The sequence below is a fragment of the Bos mutus genome, chromosome 3, assembly GCF_027580195.1.
Source record: "Bos mutus isolate GX-2022 chromosome 3, NWIPB_WYAK_1.1, whole genome shotgun sequence".
Lineage (NCBI taxonomy): Eukaryota > Metazoa > Chordata > Mammalia > Artiodactyla > Bovidae > Bos > Bos mutus.
The window spans coordinates 104,798,318-104,810,610 of NC_091619.1; the positions used below are offsets into that span (position 1 = coordinate 104,798,318).

Here is a 12,293-nt window from a genome sequence, read left to right on the forward strand (position 1 = left end):
CCATGGGGTCGCAGAGTCGGACACGACTGAGCGACTGAACTGGACTGAACTACATAAATGCTGTCTACTGCCATCAACCAAATGGCATGGCCATTTTGTGTCCACAGTTCACTTCTGTATTTACAAACATAATTTTCATGAATTACAGAAGTGTATCTCTCAGTGAAGGTTTAATATTGAGATGCATCCATACTACCTGCTGTCCCACAGATAACGCTGTAGGAGAGAAGTACTTTCATCCATTTCTGAGTGATCTTATGTGAAAAAATCAATAATTTAGAAGTTCTATGCCTCCATAGGAGATTTCCAGATTCACTTAAAGAAATGGTTTCAAGCAATAAGAGTTTTAAGAAACATCTTCCATGTCAACATCCTGTTGTAAATTCTGTACCTTTTTGTTTTCCTGCTACTTTCCTTCACCTGAAAGAAGGGCCCAGATAAGATGGATGCTTGGCTTGACTGCTTTAATGTTCTGAACTTTACATAGTTTTTTATTTTTCTTCAACTTGTTCATTATAAATTTAGCTTGGCATTTCTGTTTGATCTCTTCAACTCTCTTCATCACATCAGTGGTTTTATTCCATAGCTCTCCCTGTTATTTGACAGTGAGATCTATGGAATACGTTTTTCAAATTCAAGTGAATTACCACTGTGAGTTCTATATAGTTGCTATCCGGAATGCTTTAGTCTGTCTGATCTTGCGAGGATTTCATTCTTTTTTAAGTATTTATAACACTTGGTTTTACAGAATCTGAACACCTTTGGAAACAAACATGATGCTGTGGCCTGGGCAAACAGGGCTGAACAGAAATAACACTTCTCAGTCTGCTTGTTGAACTCGCATGGGGATGTGCAGGCTTAAGATGAAATGACATAGCCCTGCCACAGAAAGTGCTTCTCCAAGACAGACTAAATTTCAAGCTCATTTAGCTGACATGAAATCTGTGGAATTCAGGTAAATAGGTAGGTGATGCTCGCTTTGGCAGTATATATACTAAAATGGGAACAATACAGAGAAGATTAGCATGGCCTGAATGATGCTCAATGATTTTTGTGCTCAATGATGACACAAAAATTCATGAAGTGTTCCATATTAAAAAAAAAAAAGAAACATTGCATTAGTCAGAACAGTCTAAATGTTCTGCAACAAAATGGTCCTTAGTTCTTTACTTACTTCGAAATATTTAAGCAAATGATCTAAATGAGAAAATACTATAAAGCCTCTTCCAGAAAAATTTATAGAAATCTTTTTAATTGACCTTGATTTATACTTGTTTTTTTTTTCCCTTAAACACACAGGCACAGAGTCTCCTATAAGAAAGGACTATTAGGCTTAATTTGCTTGAGGACACTGAGATGTTAATAGAGCTTCCCAGGTGGCATTAGTGGTAAAGAACCCACCTGCCAATGCAAGAGAGGTAAGAGACATGGGTTCAATCCCTGGGTTAGGTAGATCCCCTGGAGAAGTGCATGGCAACCCACTCCAGTATTCTTGCCTGGAGAATCCTATGGATAGTCCTTAGGGTCACAGAGAGTTGGACATGACTGAAGAGACTTAGCATGCATGCCCTCACTGAGATATTGATAAACTTTGAATTCCTAAGTATCTTCTACTATATTCCATTTTGCATGTAACTTTCATCCTATCAGTCTAGGAAAAGTCTTTTTTTTGTTTTGTTTTAGTTTTTGACTCTTCAACCACAAACCTAGAGAACATGGTTCACTTAAAGAATGAAATGTAGAATAGATGGAATCCATTTTTGCTTATAAATAATCTGATAGAAAATGAGGACAGAGCCATCTTTCAAGGTGTAATCAAGACAGAACTTCAAGGAATCCTGGAGCAATAGTAACTTGCCAAGAAAATTCAAGACACTTTCATTAACTCTCAATATTCTTTATTCTTTAGTCCCATTCAATTGTATGTACATATTATTTTCCAGATTATTATGTCATAGACTGAGGTGAGAGGGAAATATTTGTTTTCAATATAGTCCAACAACTTTGGTAGCTAGGCTCCAAGATGGTACCCAATAATCCTCTCCTTTTGATATTTATTTATTTTTTATTTAAAAAATGTTACAACCAAAAGGTATTAAACACCCCAAGTGTCCATCAATTGATATATGGATAAAATATAGTAATTCTATACAAGGGAATATTTTTTCAGAAAAAAAAATTTCCCAGTTTTATTGAGAGCTGATTGACATGTAATACTGTGCAAGCTTAAGGGATATAACTTGATAATTTGGTATGCCTATATATTGCAAGGGCTTCCCTCATAGCTCAGTTGTTAAAGAATCTGCCTGCAATGCAGGAAACCCTGGTTCGATTCCTGAGTTGTGAAGATCCCCTGGAGAAGGAAATGGCAATCTACTCTAGTATTCTTGCCTGGAGAATCCCACAGGCAGAGGAGCCTGGCAGGCTACAGTCCATAGGGTTACAAGAGTTGGACATGACTTAGCAACTAAACCACCACCATATATTGCAAAATGATTGTCACAATAATTTTGTTAATAATTTAGTTAACACCTCTTAAACTACATAATTACTTTTTGTGCATGTATGGGAGGTGGGAATATTTAAGATTTACTCTGGCCTTGTGATATTCATTCTCTTGTGTTCTTCCCCTCCACATTTAATAAAGACTGACTTGTGAGATCTTTAGAATTCTCCCAAAGTGATAGTATGAACCTCCTGAGTGTAGGTCATAAAGTAGGTCTTCCGCTTTAGTCTCTTGGGAAACTTGCTTTTGAGGAACAAGTCACTATTTTATGAAGATTCTAAGTAACTCTGGGAGATACTCACATGGAAAGGAACTGAGGCCTCCTACCAACAGCTGACAGCAACTTTCCCATTTGGAAGCAGATCCCTAACCCCAGTCAAGCTTTCAGATGACTACAACTCTAGTTGACATCTCAATTGCAACCTCATGAAAGATTCTGAACTTCCCTGCCAAATTGCTCCTGCATTCCTGATCCACAGGAACTGTGAGATGTAATAGTTTATTGTTGTTGTATGCCACTAAATTTGGGGGTAATTTGTTATATAGCAATAGATAATTAATATACTCTCCATTTTTAAGAATAATGACAGAAACCCTCAGGAAAGCAAGGACCTCAGGCTGACAACCATAAGGAACTGAACTCTGCCGACATTCAGTGAACTTCAGATGAGATTGTATCCCTTTTGGACACCTTGATTGTGTCCCACTTCAACACTGTGAGATACTGAGCAGATGACTCAGCTAACCTGTAGCCATACTCCTTACTCACGGGAACTGTGAGATAATAAATTTGTGTTGTTCTAAAAAAGAAGAGTAATGGTAATCAGGGGAGCCTAGCCATAATGTGGTCTGTAACAGTATAACAAAATTGCCATCTCCAAATTTATCCCCAAAGATGTATTAAAAAATAGTGCATTTATTTTGTAAGTAAATTTGGGAAAAAATATCCTATTTAGTCTATAAAACTATTCCAAGAAGGCATTGCTAGTTGAGGGGAACTATTTAGCAGATATTATGGAAAATGTCACAGGAAAGAGGTCTGACAAGCTTGGGAAGTACTAGGTGAAGCAAAGTTGAACAGACTTCTCTGTTTGATACCGGACTTCTTAGAGCCTCATGATGCTGACATGCACTGTGACTCTTCAAGGGAGGATTATAATATGAAACACTTCCTTTGTTTAATTAACTAAGAAACCCCTTTTTTGGGACTCATCTAATGAGACTAAAATTTGTGGAATATACTTGGGACACTGGCCAAAGAGAAATGACCCATACCGTACAATCTCCCTATTATCAATATTGTCATTCAGAACCTTCAGAGATAACTGTGTCTGCTTCAAGTATATAGAACAAATAGAAGTTTAAATTTTTTCCTGTATAATCTACATTAGAAAATAATCTGATAAAAAATGCATATAAAACCAAATCACGTGGCTGTAGAGTTGAAATTAACACAACATTGTAAATTAACAGTACTTCAATTTGTAAAGAAAGCTTTAAATTTTATAAAACTGCAAAACATCGCAATAGAAAAATGAAATCATAGAAGTCTGCAAAGAGAATGGAGATATTATGAACAGCCTGGGCTTCTGTGGTGGCTCAGACGGTAAAGAATTTGCCTGCAATGGGGAGACCTGGGTTCAGTCTCTGGGTTGGGAAGATCCCTTGAAGAAGAGAATGGCTACCCACTCCAGTATTCTTGTGTGGAGAATTCCATGGACAGAAGAACCTGTAAAATGTCTTTTGCTGGGCAAAGACAGTCTCTTCAATAAATGGTGCTGGGAAAACTGGACAGCTACATGTAAAACAATGAAATTAGAATACTTCCTAACACCATACACAAATATAAACTAAAAATGGATTAAAGACCTAAATGTAAGACCAGAAACTATGAAACTCTTAGAGGAAAACATAGGCAGAACACTTGATGACATAAATCAAAGCGAGATCCTCTATGACCCACCTCCTAGAGTAACGGAAATAAAAGCAAAAGTAAACAAGTTGGACCTGATTAAACTTAAAAGCTTTTGCACAGCAAACGAAACTATAAGCAAGGTGAAAAGACAATCCTCAGAATGGGAGATAATAATAGCAAATGAAACAACTGACAAAGGATTAATTTCCAAAATATACAAGCAGCTCATACAACTCAATACCAGAAAAACAAACAACCCAATCAAAAAGTGGGGAAAAGACCTAAACAGACATTTCTCCAAAGAAGACATACGGATGGCTAACAAACACGTGAAAAGATGCTCAATGTCGCTCATTAGTAAAAAAATGCAAATCAAAACTACAATGAGATATCACCTCACACGGATCAGAATGGCCCTCATCAAAAAGTCTACAAACAATAAATGCTGGAGAGGGTGTGGAGAAAAGGGAACCCTCTTGCAGTGTTGGTGGGAATGGAGATTGATACAGCCACTATGGAAGACGGTATGGAGATTCCTTAAAACCTAGAAATAAAACAACCATATGACCCAGCAATCCCACTCCTACATATATACCCTGAGGAAACCAAATTGAAAGAGACACATGTATCCTATTGTGCACTGCAGCTCTATTTACGATAGCTAGAACATGGAAGCAACCTAGATGTCCACTGACAGATGATGAATGGATAAAGAAGTTGTGGTACATATACACAATGTAACAATACTCAGCCATAAAAATAAACACATTTGAGTCAGTTCTAATGAGTTGGATGAGGAAAATCCCATGGATGGAGGAGCCTAGGAGGCTGCAGTCCATGGGGTTGCTGAGGGTCGGACACGACTGAGCGACTTTGCTTTCACTTTTTGCTTTCACTTTTAACTTTCACGCATTGGAGAAGGAAATGGCAACCCACTCCAGTGTTCTTGCCTTGAAAATCCCAGGGACAAGGGAGCCTGGTGGGCTACCGTCTATGGGGTCGCACAGAGTCAGACACGACTGAAGTGACTTAGCAGCAGCAGACCCTATTATACAGAGTGAAGTGAGTCAGAAAGAGAAAGATAAAGATCATTTTCTAATGCATATATACAGAATCTAGAAAAATGGTACTGAAAAATGTATTTACAGGGCAACAATGGAGAAATAGACACAGAGAAGGGACTTATCAACATGGGGAGAGGGGAGGAGAGGGAGGAGAGATGTATGGAAAGAGTAACATGGAAACTTACATAACCATGTGTAAAATAGATAGTCAACAGGAATTTGCTGTATGGCTCAGGAAACTCAAATAGGGGCTCTGTATCAACCTAGAGGGGTGGGATGGGGAGGGAGATGGGAGGGAGATGGGAGGGAGATGGGAGGGAGGTTCAAAAGGGAGGGGATATATGTACACCTATGGCTTTATTTTTCTGGGCTCCAAAATCACTGCAGATGGTGACTGCAGCCATGAAATTAAAAGACGCTTACTCCTTGGAAGGAAAGTTATGACCAACCTAGATAGCATATTCAAAAGCAGAGACATTACTTTGCCAACAAAGGTTCGTCTAGTCAAGACTATGGTTTTTCCTGTGGTCATGTATGGATGTGAGAGTTGGACTGTGAAGAAGGCTGAGAGCCGAAGAATTGATGCTTTTGAACTGTGGTGTTGGGAGAAGACTCTTGAGAGTCCCTTGGACTGCAAGGAGATCCAACCAGTCCATTCTGAAGGAGATCAGCCCTGGGATTTCTTTGGAAGGAATGATGCTAAAGCTGAAACTCCAGTACTTTGGCCACCTCCTGCGAAGAGTTGACTCATTGGAAAAGACTCTGATGCTGGGAGGGATTAGGGGCAGGAAGAGAAGGGGACGACAGAGGATGAGATGGCTGGATGGCATCACTGACTCGATGGACGTGAGTCTGAGTGAACTCTGGGAGTTGGTGATGGACAGGGAGGCCTGGTGTGCTGCGATTCACGGGGTCGCAAAGAGTCGGACACGACTGAGCGACTGATCTGATCTGATCTGATGGCTGATTCATGTTGAGGTTTGACAGAAAACAGCAAAATTTGTAAAGCAATTATCCTTCAATAAAAAATAAATAAATTTTAAAAATGTATTTTGCCCATTTTTCTGTTTGGTTGCTTTTCGTTTCATTCTCTTTGATAAAAAGCCATTCATTTTAAAGTGGCTAAATTCATCAATCTTCTCCTTAACGCTATGCATTTATTTACATCTTTAAGAAATTCTTCTTAGCCAAAGTTCTTAAAGACATTTTGCTATATTTTCTTCCAAAGGTTTGGACTTTTTGCCCTATTTGTTTCAGTTCTTTGTATATTTGGAATTTAATTTAAAAATGCTTTTATTTTATTTGTTTGGCTGTAGCAGGTTTTCGTGGCGGCATGTAAAATCTTTAGCTGCAGTTGCAGCATGTAGGATCTAGTTCTCTGACCAGAGGTGGAACCTGAGTCCCCTGCAATGAGAGCATGGAGTCTTAGCCAGTGGACCATGATGGAGGCCCTGAAAAAATGTTTTGAATATTTTCACTGTTTCTAGTAGTAAGCTCCTAATGGTCCTTGAAGGTCCTTGCCACTTAATATTCACACCCTTGAGTAGTTTCCTCCCTCAGTGAATCAGGGTTGGTTTCTATGATGGTAGTAGTGATGCTGTGTGACTTTGAGACTAGATTATAACAGGCATTGTGGCTTCAACCTCAGTACCTTGGGATGTTTGCTCTGGGGTAAATCAGCCACTAGGTTGTGTGAACCCAATCAGCCCTGTGAGGAAATCCACAAGGACAGGAATGGAGGCCTCCTGCTAACAGGATGTACCAAGTTGCCAACAAGATGACTGAGACACTTAAAGTACATCCTCCAGCCCCAGTCAAGCCTTCAGATGACTGCAACCTCATTAGAGATTCTGAGGACCATTCAACAAAGCTGCTTTTGAAATTAAATGTAAGAGATAACAAATACTTGCTGCTAAAACTGAATCATTAAGTTTTGGGGCAATTACTTATATAGCAATAGGTCATTAATACACTATTTAAATATATTATTTCTCTATAAGTACTACTTTCGCTGCATGCCAAAAAATTTGACCTGTAATATTTTAGTTTCAAGTATTTTTTTTTTACTTTTTAAATTGAAGTATAGTTGATTTACAATGGTATGATCTATTTTCTAGTTTCCATGATGATTTCTTCCTTGACCATCAATCATTTGAAAATATGTTTTTTAAATTTCCAGATTTTTAAATTTATCTTTCTGGTATTCTTCTTACATATTTTATTATTCTGGTAAAATACACATAATGTGAAATTTGCCATTTGAAGCAATTTTAAATATATGATTCAGTGGTATTGGTTATATTCACCATGTTATAAAACCATCACCAAAAAACTAAGATCATGGCATCTGGTCCCATCACTTCATGGCAAATAGAAGGGGAAAAAGTGGAAGCCGTGACAGATTTTCTTTTCCTAGGCTCTGAAATCACTGTGGACGTTGATTGCAGCCATGAAATTAAAAGATGCTTGCTCCTTGGAAGGAAACCTATGACAAACCTAAACAGACTATTAAAAAGCAGACATCACTTTTCCTACAAAGGTCTGTCTAGCCAAAGCTATGGTTTTTCATGTAGTCATGTACAGATGTGAGAGTTGGACCATAAAGAAGGCTAAGCACAGAAGAATTGATGCGTTTGAACTGTGGTGCTGGAGAAGAGTCTTAAGAGTCTCTTGGACTGCAAGGAGATCAAATCAGTCAATCCTAAAGAAATCAACCCTGAATATTCATTAGAAGGCCTGATGCTGAAGGTAAAGCTCCAATACTTTGGCCACCTGATGCACAGAGCTGACTCGTTAGAAAAGATCCTGATGCTGGGAAAGACTGAAGGCAAGAGGAGAAGGTGGAGGCAAAGGATGGGATGGTTAGCATCACTGACTCAATGGACATGAGTTTGAGCAAACTCCAGGAGATAGTGGAGGACAGGGAAGCCTGGTGTGCTGCAGTCCATGGGGTCGCAGAGTTGGACTTGACTTAGTGACTGAACAACAAAACATCAAGAACAAAGAGAAGACTTAAAAAGTAATGAGAATCCACTGAGTTGTACACTTAAAGATGGTTAAAATGGTAAGTACTATGTTACGTATATTTTATCAAAAAAAATTCTGAGAAGTTTAACCAAGGTCAGCAGTTCTAAATTAAAACCTTTACCAGTCTCTATAACTTGCAGGCATGTGTGTGTATGTGTGTGTGCACGCACATACTCAGTCATGTCCAACTCCTTGTGACCCCATGGACTGTAGTCTGCCAGGCTCCTCTGCTGATGGAATTTTCCAGACAAGAATAATGGAATGGGTTGCTATTTCCTACTCCAGAGGATCTTCCTGAGCCAAGAGATCAAACCTGCATCTTGTGCATCCTCTGCACTAGCAGGCAGATTCTTTACCACTGAGCCAGGTGGGAAGCCCAAAATATGGAGATGCCAGGGATTGAACCCGGGGCCTCATACATGCAAAGCATGCGCTCTACCACTGAGCTACATCCCCTGACAAACTTTAGTATGGTGAATTTCAATACAGTGATTACAGCCAGGAATCATGCTGCATATACCAATCCTTCCAGTTACCCTATTGTTGGTTTTTCTGGCAGTCAAGGGTTCCTAAATTTCTCTAGTGAAATTAAACAAAGGAAAATATCCAGGATTTTTAGACTCTATTGTTACTTGCCTAGACTTTCAGTCATTGCTATTTGATTTTTCTTGGTTGTACTTTTAATTCCCTCTAATTTATTTCAACAAATTAAACAAAATTAAACTATAGTTTATAGTTCAAAATAGCAGTATCTTGGGACTTTCCTGGTGGTCCAGTGGTTAAGAATCCAACTTGCAATGCTGGGGACACGGGTTCAATCCTTGGTCTGGAAAGATCCCACATGGCACGGGACCCCACCCACAGCCCACTAAATCCTGTGTATCCCAGCTACTGAGACTAAGCCCCAGAGCCTGGGGGGCTGCAACTACTGAAGCCCAAGCGTCTCGAGTCCATGTTTTACAACAAGAGAAACCACTGCAATGAGAGGCCCAGGCACCACAAGGGAGAGTAGACCCCACTCACTGCAACTAGAGAAAGCCCATGTGCAGCAATGGAGACTCAATGCAGCCAAAATTTTTTTTTAATTAAAAAAAAAAACATATTTCTGATCTTTATGGGTATGTTCCTCTAGCTGGTTGTTTCCGCTTATAGGGATTTGTTTCTTCGAGCAGTCAGAGGCTTTTTAAAAAAATTGTGAGTCATGTTGAAACTTTGTGGGAAATATTTGAGGCCTGAGTTTAATCATATTCTTCAAGAGGAAGTTTGGGTTTGCTTCTCCCAGCTGTCTCTCTGCCCTGCCAACCCAGAAACACTCTAAATTTTCATCTTGGAGTGTTTGGTTCATACAGATAAGGAGAGTATGTCCCAAGGTAAACACGTATAAGTGGAGGCATGGGATAGAGAATTCTCAGGAGAGACGGTTTTGTGTTTATTTTTCACTCTTCTCTGATCCAAGTGAAGATAGGCCTGCATCTCCACTCCCACTTTCCCAGTTTTTATTTTCAGTTTGCTCACTGTCCGCCGAGGCTATTAGTGGCTTGGGTGCTGGAGAGGCTCAGCCTCGCCCTCTGACTTTATTTTCTGCTCTCTTTAGACCCAAGGTGGGCTTCCCTCTAGCTCAGCTGGTAAAGAGTCTACCTGCAATGCAGGAGACCCCGGTTTGATTCTTGGGTAGGGAAGAATCCCCTGGAGAAGGGATAGGCTACCCACTTCAGTTTTCTTGGGTTTCTCTGGTGGCTCAGATGGTAAAGAATCCACTTATAATTTGGGAGACCTGGGTTCGATCCCTGGGTTGCAAAGATCCCATGGAGGAGGGCCTGGCAAACCTACTCCAGTATTCTGGTTTGGAGAATTCATCACAGTCCATGGGGTTGCAAAGAGTCAGACGTGGCTGAGTAACTTTTACTTTTCCTTACCTCCATGGTTCATGAAAACACAGATGCTGGGTCACTAGGAATCTGTATATGGCACTGGTTCAAATATGAGTCTCACACTTGCTTACTCCTGTTTTCTCCTAGAGACGCCTCACATTCCGGTCAAGGTCAGTCATGCATTTACAAGATTTTCTTTTCATTTTATCTAGTTTCTTTTGTTTGCTTTGTTTTTGCCTTTTTTTTTTTTTTGAAGTGAAGTGAAGTGAAGTGAAAGTCCTCAGTTATGTCCGACTCTTTGTGACCCCATGGACTCTACAGTTCATGGAATTCTCCAAGCCAGAATACTGGAGTGGGTAGCCGTTCCCTTCTCCAGGGGATTTTCCCAACCCAGGGATCGTACCCAGGTATCCCGCACTGCAGGCGGATTCTTTATCAGCTCCTCTGTATTAGATTTTCTGTACTTTTTCATAGATGAGTATCTTTTTAACAATTTATTTTTCCTTTAGACATAGAATGCTAAAACCCATAAGGAAAGATCACTTATTGGGAGACTTCTCTTTGCAGTTCATCTAACCTGTTTAGGTGGAGGAGGAAATGGCAACCCACCCCAGTATTCTTGCCTGGAGAATCCCATGGACAGAGGAGCCTGGCAGGCTGCAGCCCATGGGGTCCCAAAGAGTCGAGTGACTAACACACACTCACTCACACACACACACACACACACACACACACACAACCTGCTATCGGGAAACATGCTATCGGGAACCTGGAGGAATACAATGAGTAGCTTGTTGCAGCCTCAATTACACCACTTCTTGTTAGAGCCCGACACCCTGGCCTTAGAGTTGTCCAGGTGGTCACTCTTCATACCTTCAGTGACTCACCTGTACTTTTACCAATTGCTATGGATCAGACAAGGAGCTTGGTAGTCAGAAGCCACAGAGACATGTCCTGACACCTGCTGGTGGCTGAGGGAGTCTTCACCTCAGAAAGGTGGGAACCTCATTTTTGTTGCCCAGTTTGAAAGTTCAGCCTTCATTGTTTCCTACTTCGTGTCAGATTTGGGGCATAATTGCATGGATACAAAGATGAAACAGTGAAGGTTACTGTTCTTGAAGAGCTCATCATCTCTTTAGCAGGGAAAGAGAAAGACACGCATCCAGGTATTTACATTGTGGTAGGTGTTATGGTGTGTGTGAGAAAATAGAACATATGCACGGGTCTCTGCAGCCAGTTCCTGGCTCAGCTGCTGAAACCCTTGTAGTTTCTTAATAGATAAGAGCATCTTTCTTTTTAATGGGGCAACTTTGAGTGGGCTCCTGGATGGGGGCTGGTCACCAGAAAGACCAAGCCATGATTAGAAGCTTGGAATTTTCAGCCCTGCCTCCACCCTCACTTCTCTAGTGAGGGTAGAAGGGTTGGAAATGGGAGTTAATAATTGATCACGCCTATACAAGTAAGCCTCTGTAAAATGCCAATAGCATGGGCTTCTGAGAGCTTTCATGCTGGTGAAACAGCCGTATACTGGGAAGGTATGCCCCCTAACTCCATAGAAACAGAAGCTCCTGCTCTTGGGACCCTCCCAGACCTCACCCTGTATGTCTTCACCTGCCTCTTCATCTGTATCCTTTATCATATAATTTTTTAACAGACTGGTAAATGTGTTTCCGAGTTCTGTGATCCACTGTAGCAAGTTACTCAAATTTGAGTACAGGAATGTGGGAACTTCCAATTTGTAACCAAGTTGTTTAGAAGTCTTGGGTAACCTGTTATTTGGGACTGGCATCTGAAGTGGGGACAGTCTCATGGGACTGAGCCCTTCATCTGTGTGATGTGACACTCTCTTCAGGGCAATCGTGTCAGAACAGAGTTAACTGTAGGACACTCAGCTGGGGTCACAGAGAATT

At 40.4% G+C, this 12,293-nt stretch overlaps 1 non-coding gene and 2 pseudogenes across 1 annotated transcript; 1 reads left to right on the top strand and 2 right to left on the bottom strand.

Moving 5' to 3' along the window:
- Positions 1-346: 346 nt before the first annotated feature.
- On the bottom strand, positions 347-10,434 carry LOC102284647 (probable ribosome biogenesis protein RLP24 pseudogene; annotated as a pseudogene).
- On the top strand, positions 971-1,098 carry LOC138987320 (U6 spliceosomal RNA; annotated as a pseudogene).
- Positions 8,897-8,968, bottom strand: TRNAA-UGC (transfer RNA alanine (anticodon UGC)). The gene has a single exon. It is a non-coding gene; the product is annotated as a tRNA-Ala (tRNA).
- Positions 10,435-12,293: the final 1,859 nt, after the last annotated feature.